This window comes from Empidonax traillii, unplaced genomic scaffold (assembly GCF_003031625.1).
Source record: "Empidonax traillii isolate 1590-97213 ecotype Southwest subspecies unplaced genomic scaffold, ASM303162v1 scaffold75:size1520028, whole genome shotgun sequence".
NCBI lineage: Eukaryota > Metazoa > Chordata > Aves > Passeriformes > Tyrannidae > Empidonax > Empidonax traillii.
The window spans coordinates 1,171,672-1,186,416 of NW_020955268.1; the positions used below are offsets into that span (position 1 = coordinate 1,171,672).

Below are 14,745 nucleotides of genomic sequence, written 5' to 3' on the forward strand. Positions count from 1 at the left end.
AGCTGTGTTCTCAGCAGCATGGCCTCAATGCTCGTGACTGCTGCCTGTTCAAGGACAGACGTGTTGGTCACATAGTCCGTCCAATGGATGTTTAGGATTTCACGGAGGCAGCGCTGATGGAAGCGTTCTAAGAGGCGCAAGTGGTGGCGGTAAATGATCCATGATTCAGATCCATATAAAAAGTCAGATATGGCGACGCACTTTCTGAGCCGTTTCCAATAGCCAATGGTGTGAAGCAAGGCCATGTTCTCGCACCAGCTTTATTCATAATCTTCAGCATGATGCTCCAAAGGGCCACGGCAGACCTCGATGATGTGATATGATTCGATACATTCGATACATCCGATATCGTACCGATGGGAGCCTATTCAACCTAAGGCGACTGAAGGCCCACACTAAGACCTTAAATCATCTTGTCCCTGAGCTGCTTTACACTGATGATGCTGCCCTCATTGCCCACACAGAAGTAGCTCTGCAGGGTTTAATATCCTGCTTTGCAGAGGCTGCTGATCTTTTTGGGCTGGAAGTTAGTTTGAGGAAGACAGTTGTTTTCCATCAGCCTGCACCTCAGGAAGTCTCCCATCATCCCCATATCACCATTGGCGAAACAGAGCTCAAATCAGTCCAGCAGTTTAATTACCTGGGAAGCATCATCTCCTCAGACGGTAAGATTGATGCAGAAATAGACAACAGGTTAGCAAAGGCATACAGAGCTTTTGGTAAACTCCATAAAAGAGTGTGGCAAAACAAACACCTGAAGAAAAGTACTGAGATCAGTGTTTACAGAGCCATTGTACTGTCTACTCTTTCATAATTTACTATCACAAACAAAATATTCTTTTCATATTCTTCACCAGGATCAAAAGGATCACATCCCATGCCGTTTCAGGAACTTCAGAATGACTTTCAATGGCATTTGTTGCAATGGCTTTTATGCAGATTAAGAATTACCGCAATGCAGTGTACCCTAAAAGCCACTGTATTCTGTCCTTAGCCTAATTTCAGAGTAGAGAGAATCCTTTAATCATACTTCAGTTACCACCAAACTCCACCTACAATGCTTCAAGCAGAAAAATATTCAATCTTTAACTTTTAGTTGCGTTTGTCTTGCCTGCCGAGTATATATATAAAGGTTAGTATCTCTCCTTGATCTATAATTATTTTGGTTGGAGTTAGAACTGCTGCTAAGTAAGAAAAAGCCTTTCACAATAATTTTTGTTTTGCTTTGCTCTCATTTAATTCCTAAAACATGAATCTTAAATGTACAGAAACTGACAGCTCAAAATATGTAATTCTATAAACTGGCAAAATCTATGCTTATTGAGGATGTGGAGCCCTGGATATTTACACACAGTTGTCCCAGATATATCAAAAGTCCACAGAACTAAAAGGTTTACATCTTCACATCTTTCATAACAAGGCTGCAACTGATGCATTTTTGTGGGGGGAACCTAGTGAATTCAGGGTCTGCCTGGATACACTTTTTCCTTTGGCAAAGATGTCACATTTTCTTGTTTCAAAAAATATTTCTATTATACATATTCCTCAGGAACAACTTTAACCACCTAATAAATATCAAATAATCTCATAATTGACATTATTTGCAGCTATATATTCTTTATGGCACCTTTAGGACAAATTAAAATTTGCCATCTTTTGACGAACACCTTGGGAAAAATGTGTCATCTTCTCTTTGATATACAATGGATGAAATGTACATAAAATCAGCAGCCAGAGAGCTTGTTAAGCTTATAACGTCTCTGAACTTTTTCATATTCTTATTGCTGTGCTTGTAGCCACAGTGGGCTTTTAAGATTTTGAGTTGCATCAAACTAACTCATGAGGTTCCCAGCAAAAATTAATGAGTTGGGTTTCTCCTAGACACAGGAGCTTTTCAAATCTTACTTTATCACCTGTTCTGTTGGTATCTTTATCTGACCAGGGATGACATACCTGTGCAAGGCTTTTCTTTTTATTCCCCCTTATGTTTCAAACCTTTTTTCCTGTCTCAAACCTGACACTGACAATCTTTTTGTGTTTTCCTTGGTGCCTCAGAGGCTTAATGTCCCACACAGTAACTGAAGCTTTAGAAATTTCTTCTGTGCCTCTGGAGAGAGTGCTTCAGTATGGGCCACAGAGCTGTCACTGTGAAAACTGAGAGATTCCTGTGGTTAAACATTCTCTAGTGTTTTTGTTTCTGAAAGTGACAGTAGAATGGGTAAATAGATTTCTTTCAGTCACAACATTGCTTTACAGATGTACATGGTCTTCATGGGGTCATGTAATGAGATGAAGCTGTGCTGGAAAGTTGGCTAATTCCTCTCGTTTTAATACAGGTAATTTGTTTGATGAAGGACTTGATCAATTGTTGGCAAGCCTATTAATTTTAAATACATAAACATCTCAAAGAAGCATGTAATTTGAGCATAATTAAACACTTATTGAGTGTCAAATATCAGTGAATGATGGATAGAGCATTCACTAATTGAGTAGAAATTTTGGGGCTACTTTGGTAACCATAGTGAATAGGAAATTCACTACTAATAAAATTGGGAGTTTTGAGGCATTTTAAAGGTAATTTTCCATACAGCTCACTGTGTGCTAAATAGTATTATTTGTAATTAATTTATTAAAAATAAATTAATAAATTTGTTAATAATTTTAGTCCTCCAAATATTGCTATGAAAATCTGCTGACTGTAATCGGATTATTCAAAAAAATTTGTTCTCCCTGCAGCAGTAAAGCTTTGCAAGTTATGGACATTCATCATGAAAAATAATGATGATTTTATAAGGCTACCTCTTTCCTTCAGTCTGTGTCCTCAGACCCTAGCAAATTTCTCGCCTCTGAGAAAGATTGCCTGAATTTTTTCTTCCTTACATGATATTGAGATGGTTCTTTTGTCATTTTGGAGAAGTTACTTTTGTGTAAGCTTAGTTATTGATGATTTCACATCATTGTTCATTTATAATACTTTCACATTTTTTTTTAGAGAGGTTAGTGTTTAATGTTATACCCTATAATCTTAAAACACATTATTGTTACAAATTTACATCATGCATAACAGATATAGGGAGAATTTTTGGTGATAGTACAAAAAACTCTCCTTTTCTGTGTGTTTTCACTTGTCACCCTGCTAATACGTAATACAGTTTCCTGAGAAACTTAACAGGGAACATACATGTCACTTGTTGTGTAAGATGAGGGCATTCTGCAATCCAGAAAGAAGGGATATTTCATTGGTTTGTGTGTGTAGATCAAATTAGTTCTTAGTTATCTAACTTTACGTCTAATCCTCTTCAACTAGAAAAAATGAGGATTTTGTAAAGAGCTGGTGGGTGTACAAAAAATGCACAGGTGAAAAAATAATTTTTTGCAATTAAGAACCAGTACATGAGAATTTTTCCATCTCAGTACTGACAGGAGCTTTCTACCATGTAGCAGCCCTACTGAAAGCATTAAGATGCAGCTATATAATTTTCCTGATGCTTTTTACATGATGTGTGCTGAAAGTTGCCCACAGGAATTTGCCTATCTATGACATCTGTGCATGGAGAGTTTGCCATGTCAGGGCCTCAGTGCTAATAAGGACTCCTTTGTCATGTTTGATTATAGCTTACAATTTTGAATGAGGAGAATAGCTGGTTCGTTTACCTGGTATGCACTGTGCTTGGTAACCTCTTCTGCTGCTTTGAACAGTCAGTAAATAGTTAATGGATGAATGGCACAACAGTGAGCAATTAAAATTTTTGCAATGTCTTATCTAAAGGAGAAGCTAAACACTTACTTCTCCTGGTGGGCAAATCAAATTGAAACCTTAAATCTTGGGTAAAATCTGATGTAATAGGTCTCTGCTTAAAAATTATTTCCTTTCCCTTTCTGTTTCTATCTCTGAGCAAATTTAAGAACAGTTTCTGAAATCTTTTCCTCCACCTTTATTCTGCACACTGATCCAGCAAGTTGGAAGGATTTGGAGGATTTGGCATCTGAATTCTGCACTCAGTGGCAGTGTGGGACCTACAGAAGTACTGATGGAAAACAATCAAAATGAATGGCTGAAGAATTATTTCATCACTTTTGCAAGCTGGGAACACAACTGGTAAGAGTGAAGTGTTATTTTTTTCACCACATTCACAGACTGAGTCATGTAGATTGATATTGTGGCTATTGAAAACCTGCACAGTAACAGGCATTGGCAGAGAAAAACCATCCTTTCTGAGACTGATTTGAACAGAGCAGTAATCAACATTCTGAATGTAAGGACTGCAAATAGCTGTCTTCTTCAGAGAAACCAGTGAACACTGAAGGATTTGACAGACAGGTATCTGTATGCATTCAGAGGCACACACGGCTGTCAGAACAGGAAAGACAAGATTGTGACAGATCTGGTGAGCATCTCATGCTGGTTGCAGCTGATGTGTTTGACCCCTAAGATGCATTTCATGTTTTATCTGAGCAGCTTGACAAACCTACAACATTGGAGAGATCTTCTTGTTCTTTTATTGTTATTTGAAAATTGCTGTCATACATTTCGGATCCAACCCATGTGTTGTAAAGCAGCTGAAGTGTGAACTCATATAAGGAAAGTTGGTGAAGCAGACATTCTCTTTTCTATCCACTACAAAATATTGTTGACAATTTTTCAAAGTGTATGCAGCTGGCAATACAGCGAAGGCTGAATGGTTCAAGTGGCTGATGCAGTTTCTTGTTGATCAACTGGTGCTTTACCACAGAAGCTCTCACTTTACGTATAACTAGTAAGTTGGCAAAGTTTTACTCAAACTGTTGTCTAGGACGTTTCACCCTGGGGAAGAATTAAATACTTAAACCATGCTTATGCCCCTGATCTGAAAAATAATAGTAAAGGAAATTTTAGGCCAAAATTTTGAAAAGTTGCTCCTTGCTATTCCACAACCTGCCTGCACTCACTTTTCTTGAGCAGTGATACTGACAGGCCAATGCAGTTTGAGTTTACCTACACAAAGCTTATCATATACAAATGATACCGACAGGAAAGTGCATGTGCAATCTTACGTGTTGACAAAGAGGGACTGGCTTGTGATGCCTTAGATAGAGAGCCAAAAAACTCACCAGGCAAATTTGGTATAAAGATAGGACAGAAAAGCAGTCCTTTAATTTGAAGGCCTTCAACCGTGGGAGTATAGAATGGTATGCGCACAAGTGTCCAGGGGTTTATGGTATTGTCCTTCCAATCCCAGAATTATACACTGCCCACATCCTCCCTCAGCCCCTCAGAATTGAGTCGGGGACCTCAAGACCCCCCATCCTCCCTCATCTTCTCTTCTTCATGGCACATACAGTCCTTTGGAGCTCCTCCAAGGTTAAGGGCTTGAAAGTTTCTTTGTCTATAGTGGAACTTGTTGTTCAGCCTAAGGTGCAAATGTTCTTAAATAGAATGAAGGTCTGCCTTGAGAGAAGTCCAAACAAGCTAAAGAATTTAGAAAATTCAATATGAAAGAAGGAGAAAGGGTTTAGTGTGTGCTAACTACTGTTCTAAAGTGTTACAAATTATACAGTTATGTTAAAATCTATATTTACTACATAACTACTTCTAAAATTTACATAAAGCTAAAAATCCTAAAAATCCAGAGGCATCGCTTGATATCCTTTCAAAATGTAATCCAGAGTGACACCTGATCAAGATAAGTTCTTGTGTCTTGATGGTTCTTTTTTTCTGTCATTTTACGTATTTCCAATGGCAAGAAGCTTTTAGTAACACAGCTTTGAAAACACTTACACTCAAGGGGATTTTATCAGAAGCTGTACCCAGGCAGTGAAGCCATCACAACATCTGCCTCCCCCATTAAAAAAAAGGGTTTAGGAGGACAAATGAGATGAAAAAAGGCAAAAAAACTAATAAAAAGTTCTTTTTCTTTTTTTTCCTTTCACACTGGGAATAGGAAATAGACCAGACACTCTGTATAGCCAAAGGTAGATAAAATGTAAGAGAAAAAGACCAGGACAGCAGAAAAGTGGAATGAGTTCTTTACACCCCTGTTTCGTCTTGAAAGACCTTGGCTTCTGCTCCAGAACCACCACCCCTCCTTTTTTTTTTTTTTTCCCGAAATGTATTGAGGTATCAGATGGTTTCAAACTGAATTGCTACAAAAACGGCATTGAATAAGTCACCAAAATGTGTGGTAAAAAAATCGTGCAAATTTTGTAAGAGTTTAAAGAAGCTCAAAACCCAAATAGCTGAGCTAGTAAGCTCTAATATGTAGTCTCCTGATTAAAGTTGCATTGGTGTCACAGATGATGATTAGTGAAATGCCAGTTTTTGAGGAAGATTTCAGGAGATGTCATGATAATGATAGACCTCTTATATGAAACACGTGGCTGGGCACTCTTCTGAAAAAAAACCCCTGTTAATCACATTGATTAAACACTAGACATTAAGAAAGAGTTAAGCAGATTTTGCTTTGAAAACCTACTGTAGTTCTTTAAAGAAGATTGTAAGCACATGCATGAGGGATGTGCATGACCAGCTGATATGCTCTGCTTGGATTTCTGAAAGTTGTTTGACAAGGTCCCTTCTAAGAGGGTCTTAGAGCAATTCAGCTGTTGTGGCATAAAGGAGAAGGCCATCACATTTTTAAATAACTGGCTCAGAAGATGGAAAGCAGAGAGTTGGAATAAATGGTCAGCATTCTCAAGGGGATAAGATTGGCAGCAGACCTCACAGTATATATACACTGGGTCAACCTTGTCCATAAATGGTCAGGGAAAACGGATGAACGGGAGGGGGACAAAGTTTACTGACAACAATAATGAAGTAAATACAAAGGCTGACAGTGAAGATCTGTGCAGGGAATGGGTAATACAATGGCAAATTATGTTTCCAAATGACAAACAGAGGAGGACAAATGGTGTGTAGGGAATTATCAGGAAAAAAACAGACAGATCATTGTCACATGAGTTCAGAAAGCTGTAACACATCTGTGCCTTGAAAACTCTCCAAGGTATTTTTTCCCTCTTCTAAGAAGTGGTAAAGTAAATTAAAATAACTATACAAAGAATTTACAGAAGACCGAAAGGTGTGGTATTTCTCCTGTAAGGGAAGTGATAAGAATTGAGTAAGAATCTTCCTTTAGAAGAGGAAGAAAAAGGGTAACTAAGGATATTTTAAAACAAATACATCAAATAATAAGTGGAATGGTGGCTAACAGAGATGCATTATGATTTGGGAGTTTCTTTTACTTACTTTTTATATAAGATCCTGTCAAAATCAGGTGATTTTATCATGCACTAGATACAAAACAATTAGGAAGAGGTGGTTCTCCACAGAGTACGTAGTTAATCTGTGGAGATACACGTTTGGCTCAAGAGAAAACCTGAAAAGTTGTCAAAGAAAAATACGTAATTTATTATGAATAGAGTGACAGCCTGTTTATTCATAAATGACCTTCTCTAGACATATATCGGTTACAGTTGGACACAACAACATCCTGAACTAGAGTGGTACATGTTGCTCTCAAATTTGTTAGATTCTGGAGGGTAACTGAACAATTCACTCTCAAATACAATAGGGAGGACAACTGATTTACTCTCTTTTGGAAATATTTTGTGACAGGACGTGACAGGACATGTAACACATTCAAGAAAGTCATACTTGAGGAATTCCTCCCTTTTTTGCTTATCATACTATTTAAAAATAGAGGAACCAGTTGTTTAAGTTTACTGGGATGGTTAATTAGTCTTTTGGTTAAGTTAACTCTCAGTAAAACAATAGACACTGTGGTGAAATTCTCTTTAAAGTTTGGGAAAAGAGGTACTACAGGATCTAGATGAAGCCTTTAAAAGACCTTAATGGAGTTTATCATATAAATAGAAAAGGTAAAAAAAAAAAACAAAAAACAAGGAAAACATTTAGGGGGCTTAGGCAAGGGCAGCAGTAGCAGTGCAGCTTGCTTCCATACTGTCTATCCAATATCCTAAAGGCATAGTGCTATGTAATTTGCAATCTATCTACCTAAAAATTTTAAATGGAACACATTAGACATCCACTGGGACTGCTAGGAGAGGATTCTGGCTTATTCATCATAGTTATCTGTGCAAACAATAGCTGTCATACAAGATTAGATTACTTGTCAGAAAGGTCTGATTAATTACCATCTGACTGTATCAGAGCACTGCTTACCTATGCGTAAATACTGGAAGCATACTATTCACTGTATATGGAATAGGTATGAATGGAATCATTATCATATAGTGTTAAAGAATATATCATAAGTGTTATAGAAATATCATAAGTGTTATATCATAAGTGTTAAAGAAAAATTAAATATTGTTTTAAATTTGAAATAACTTGCTGTTTGGTCACATGTAAAAATAGTGTCTGAATGGACATTTAGATTACTCAGCTACCCCTTGCAAATTTATAGTTAGTCCTGGTTAGAAAATAGTCTATAATTCCTCTTCACTTTTGAAAAAAAAAAAAAAACTTTCTGATATATACAATTTATTGACACAAGTATTTTTCCTCAAAACATGAGAAAAAAAATTTTGTCATTAATTTAATAAAAAATATTAAAATGAAATATAAAAAATATTAAAATGAAACTGGGCTGAGTGGCATTTTTAGCTCTAAAATTTTTCACTGCTGTGTTTTTTGAACTTCAGTGTTTACTGCTTATTTCCTGTGCACAAGCATTAATTCAGTCAGTGCCAACTCTTCTAGAACAGCAGAATAAGAATTTGTAGTGCAGAAAAATGTGAACCAGATAGGAACGACATGGCCCAGTTTTGCTAAAATCAGCATACCTGTCAAATATATGTGTGTGTGTGTGTATGTGTGCATCTGATTTCAAGAAAACTAAAGAGAAGCCTATGTTTTCCTGACTCTGAACAGCGTTAAGAGCAAGATTTATAGCTTATGGGTATTACAGAACCATTTTCTTGGAATATAGTGGATCCTGCAACATAATTAAGCTCTCTACATTTGTTTTATGGAAATAGCATTTGTATGAACATTGGAGGATTATGTATTATCTGATCTTTTTGTACATCCAGGTTCCTAATCTGAGTGTGCAGATATTTGGCCACAGGCAGTAGTATCTTCTCTTCCAGATTCAAAGATTTAATGTATTTGCATGCAGCTTTGCGATACAGCAGAAAGACATCTTCTTTGTGATTGAATCTACTCATATATGTCTCTTGAATGATTAAGGAGGTCACATAGTTGACTTTGTGGCGTGAATACCTAGGGAGAGTATTAACAAAGAGAGACTGTTTGGAGAGATATCTTCATCCCTTTTTAAAGGGATGGGAAGGGTTGTGACTCAGAACACTTTTGCTGCACTCAGATGAGGAGGTCTGCCTGTGACTGTCATGGCGTAACATCTTACTCTCTGAATGCCAGACTTCTGGAAGGGCTTTTCCCGATACCTCTGGAGGATGGTATTTCAAAGTATAGGATTTCCTTCTCTAGGGAAGTTCTGATGCCACAAGAAAGACTCAGAAAAAAAAAATAGACAAATTGAACTTTTCCACTGAAAGGAACTATTCTGGGTTGACTTTTCAGAAAACAGGACTGAACAACACATAAAAAATGCAGTCTCAATAGCTGACAGACCCTTGGCTGAACATGGGACTCTATGAGAATAAAATTGATATCAGAGTGTGTGGTGAGGTGGTAGAAAGCCCTGACAGGATATCTCAAATGCCAGCTTTCAGGACTGCAGACTGCTTTCTTCCTCCTGCAAAACCAATTATCTGAAATAAACACTTCAGCTAGAGAAAGAGGCTCCTGGGGTTCTTGACTTTGGGAGCTTCGATTCCCTGGAGAGCCCAGCTGCGAGCTCATCTGCATGATCAGGCTTATTTGCAGTCCTAAGGACCCAAAGGCTGAGATGGCAGAAAGCAGGCAGGGATCCTGTGAAAGTTTGTTGAAAATGAAATGACTCTGAGAAACCTTCTGGGTTCAGTGTTTCTATATTTTTCAGTGAAAAACTGTTTACTTGGAAATTTCTTGACCAGCTTTTTCTGGAGGCTGTAGTTTGAGTGAATTAGACGTACTATAAGAAATGACAACAGATCATAGGGCTGAAATGGGGAAAGGAAAACTGCTGGTGGGAGAACAGCTGAACAAATAATTCAAATGATGTTTTTCATGGTTTTCTTTGGTGGTTTGTTGTGTTTGTTTGTTTGTTTTTAATGGTGCAGTTTATGTTCTCTTTTGTGTTTTCAGACATGCAACTCTAAATCATAACTTATGGTTGCAAGACAGACAAGCAACATGAGTGATATTATAAATCACAGCTCATTTTGTGATTTTTTTTTTTTTTTTTTTTTTTTTTTTTTTTTTTTTTTTTTTTTTTTTTTTTTTTTTTTTTTTTTTTTGGGTTGGATAATACACGTTTACAGAATATCATTTGCTGTTTATACTTTTTTTAAAAAATTGATTAGAGGAAAATGTATTTCCAAAACACTACCCAATTGCAATCAGGTGTTTATATATACAAGTAGGAGCATGAGTATGAAGAGTATGATGGAAATAATTGTTAGGGGGCTGCTTGGAGAACCAGCCACATAATGCCTTTGGGGATTTATGGTAGAATTTTGTTTGAAAATATGGGCCTATGTGCTTTGATATCAGATGAATACTTACTTTCTCTACCACATAATGGGAGTCACAGATGCTCAGGAAAAAAAAAATTAAAAAAAGAAGAAATCTAGGTATCTGGGCATACACCTCTATTTGAAAATTAGTGGTTAGGTAAGCTGTCTACTTAAAAGCTCAAGTTTTGAATCTGTGCACACTAATTACATCAATTTTGAAGGAGAAATAACTTTAAACTGTCTTGCTGGGAAAAGATTTAGAGTAGCTGATGGAGTAATTAACACAAAATGGCTAATCTATTGCAGGTGTGCATATACTTGAGCATATTTAGTTTATTCAGCAGAGTTTGTCCAGCTTATAAGCACTGTTGGCTCAGAGCTTGCAGGCTCCAGCTTGAACATGGGTTAACAGCATGGGTTTTATTATGAGCTTTCTTGGCAGCAAGCAGGTAAAACCAAAACTTCAAAATCATTTTCCTTTGTTGGGAGAACCCCCTAAGGGAATTCAGGGGAAATGGTGCTGTCTGTCTGACACAGTTACAGTCAGCCAGCAGTCTAGTGTCTCAGCAAGTAGTACTGTAGTCACTCAGTAATTTCTGTGCTTCATGCCTTAAGGGCTATAAAATAATCTGTATGATATACAGCAATGGGTGCGTTGTTAAACAAAAGGATGGAATGCATGTGGGGGTTCATATGGATTGTGTGTCACCTATGCAGTTCCTATGTAATAGAAAATGTAGAGCAGCGGCTCCTGTAAGGAGAGGTTTGGAATTTTTTTCCTAAAATCTTCTACATTATCTGTGTTTAGGAAACACATTGCTATAGAGAGTCTGCACTGGTTTAAAGCAGGGTTAAGTTCCTACCAATATAAAGTGTTATCTGAGTTACATATCTAGGTGTGATTTGACCTACATATTGTAACATATTTCAGGGCTGAATGACCTGTTAAAGGCAGTACGGCTGGCAGAGTAACCAACCCAAGTTTCACCACAAGTCCATGAAATGGTGGCATGGCCATTGTGACAGAAATTCCTAGAAATATTGAACATGCTGTGGGGCTGGGCAACTTGGATATCAGCAGAGCGGACTGAGGAGGAAGGGTGAGGAGACTGCCTTTCTTCTCTGCAATATGTAGCTCTGATCACTTGCACAATCTCTATATAAAGACCAGGACAAACTTAGCTGAGCCTCCAGAGAAGCCAGATGTCAGCAGGTACTGAGCAGCTACTTGGTCTCCAGTTTCCATGATTTAGTCATAGGTGAGATTAGGAAAGGCATGAGCCCAGCTAATCAGTACACACCCTGATCTCAGCTCTTATGTACAACATGAGTCATATGCATAATATGCATTGAATTCAAGCTACAGCTAAAAAAGTGTGTGGAAATATGGTGGATGCAAAGTCCGGAGTGCTAAATCCAGCATTTACCTTGGTAGTGAAATATAACCTGGGCTGACCAGTGCTGTCTTCAGCAGCCTCTGATGGTCAGGCTCCAGCAAGAGCCCAGTTTGCTCTGAATCTGCTCTTTTCTCAGCAGAGCCTTCAAGAAGGGAAGACAGAGGCAGTACCGTTTCCTCAGTAGACAATTCATTAGGGGGATGACCTTAAACAACAAGAAAAACAAAAAATCACACTACTTTTTATGTATCAGAATTCTCTCTGGATACTGGAAAGGTTTGCTCCACTGCATTGTACTGCATTCTGCACTATTATAAAGGGCTTATTTGTAGCTGTCAGTGTCTTTTGTGCAGTGAAGGGTTCCTCTGAAAAATCATAACTACATGAGTGTTTCTCTAGGTTGATTTTTACAAAACATAGTTTTGGAAAATATAGACTCAACCACATTAAAAAAAAAAAAAAAGGAAGTCCCTTTTAGTTGACTAATAATGCCACACAAATATTACATACAGAATAGAGTCTGCACTGTGTAAAACTTTTTGAGAATACTCATGCCGAAAGCAAAACACTCATAAAGAGATACATAGAACTTTTCAACCTATGTGCTTCATAGAGGATCTGTATGTTTGCCCATGTGTTTCCTATTTCTCATTATTTTGCCTTGATTTAATGCTTGCTCTTCTCCCATGGCTTAAACTGAATTTATGAATAGCCACTGAAGTTAAAAAATATTTTTTCTTGTTCACACAAGACTAGCTGAAAGACACAAGAATTCAGGTCTGACTGGTAGTTCATTCTCATTTGCTTCACCCTATGCATAAAGTTCTGTCTAGAGGACAGAGATTGGAGGTCTTCTTGCTTATTGTAGAAGTTTACAGAGAAGTACACCTATCCACCTGTAGTTGGTTGATGGTAGAGACATCTAGCTTTACTCCAAATAAAGCAATATTAGAAGATGAATAGGTCCATTAGGGGAACATTCTCCCGCATTTAATTAACTTTACTAAAGCCACAGTAAAATGCTGAACGAGTGTGACCTTAACACCTCTGGTGTGCAGAGAGACTTGTTCTTAGCTAACCTGGTTATCTTCACATGGTGGCAAGTGCTCAGCCAGAACAACTATAATCCAGCATTGATTGATGCATAGCTGGGATACACACTCCTAATATTTTTTAGCTAATGACCAGCTTGTAAAATGAGAGACATCTTTTGATTCTCCTTACCTGTGAATTTTTTAGAAGTGATATTTGCAACTTTAAAAATCGAAAATGCAAGATTTTTAGAGGATGGGTATAAAAAAACCCAGTTCTTTACCATCTTCTTCCTTGTGAAATCAGAATGCTTAGGAATTTTGAAAATCTATCCACTTAGTTACCTAAATGTAAACAGCCAAAGTTTTTCATTCTTATTAAAAAAGAGAAAGATCCACTTATGTTCACTAGTTGATTAATAACATCTGCATCTTGTTCAGCAATGACAATAACAATAGGTATGAGACACTTTAAAAAGTTCTAGTAGTTTGAAGATTCCAAATTAAAACTTTTAGATGTTTCCAAAAGGAAAATATTTTTAAGCCCTTTGGGTTTTTTCCCCCAGAACTTTTCTTCAAATATAGCAAAAGTTAACCCTTTGCATAATTTCCCAGGACAGTTTGAACTAACTTCCATGAACATCAGTTACGTAAACACTTTCATAAATGTTACCTATCTAATGAATTTCTGGGTTCAGAAACCATCAGATTTTAAAGCAAAGTGTGTGAATTTGTCACTGGAGATCATGTTTTTAGAGGGGAAGTACATTTGAGATGAGTGTATGATGTAATGTAATGGCCAGTCTTCGCGAACGAAGAACCGGGGAAGGTCTTTCCACCTTCCAGCCTGCGCATTGGATTTTTTAGGTGAGACACAGTGTGCGCGGAACTGAGCCCACCCTTTAATCCTGAGGTTCATCTACCAGGGCCAAGCGAGCTTGGACGGTGGCAGCGAGGTCCTCAGGACGTAGATGGATTGCCTTACAGGGCTAACGAGCTCCATCTGCCCGGGGAGGGGCCCTGGCCGGGAATCGAACCCGGGCCTCGGCGTTGACAGCGCCGCGTCCTTAACCTCTAGACCACCAGGGATGAGTGTGTAATGAAACAAACTATAACAAAAGCAATAAAAAGAAAGTTGAACAGTGGCAGGTTAGAATGTGAGAAGCAGAAAGAAACTGTCAGATGCAGGAGCTGAGACTTGTTTTGAAACAGGGAGGGTAAGGAAAAAGTGTCTCCTGGCAAATTTTGTTTCTATGAGTGAACCTGCCAAGCAGTTTAAAGCAGTTTTGCAGAGCTCAAAGATTTGCACTGAGCACATGAACAGTCTTCTAACAACCACATTTGAAAGAGAATAATTTCAAAGAAAAATCTGTAAATAGAGTTAATAATATAAAGTCTTTAGTGTTAATGGGCTGGATTTTTTCTTTTGAAAATTAATATTATGATAGTTTTACTTCAAAAATTAGTATTACTGTAGTTTAAATCAACACTGCTTTCATTGTTCCATGAAGCTGTGAGATTGGTTTCTATCATTAGAGTATCGTTTATGATGATATAATTTAAAATGCTCTATTAATGCTCTAGGGTTTGATAGGAACAATGGTAATATTTAGCATCTTCAAATACTCTTCTACAAAAATATTCCATATATTTTATGGCTTTGTGATACCATCATCTTTAGGAAGCACAGAAGTCACCATGGATGTCATCTCTGTTAAAATGGTGAAGTGTAGTAACAG

The 14,745-nt window shown here is 37.5% G+C and overlaps 1 non-coding gene across 1 annotated transcript; it reads right to left on the reverse strand.

The window, feature by feature from the left end:
- Positions 1 to 14,022: 14,022 nt before the first annotated feature.
- Positions 14,023 to 14,095, reverse strand: TRNAD-GUC. The gene has a single exon. It is a non-coding gene; the product is annotated as a tRNA-Asp (tRNA).
- Between the last annotated feature and the right edge of the window lie 650 nt (positions 14,096 to 14,745).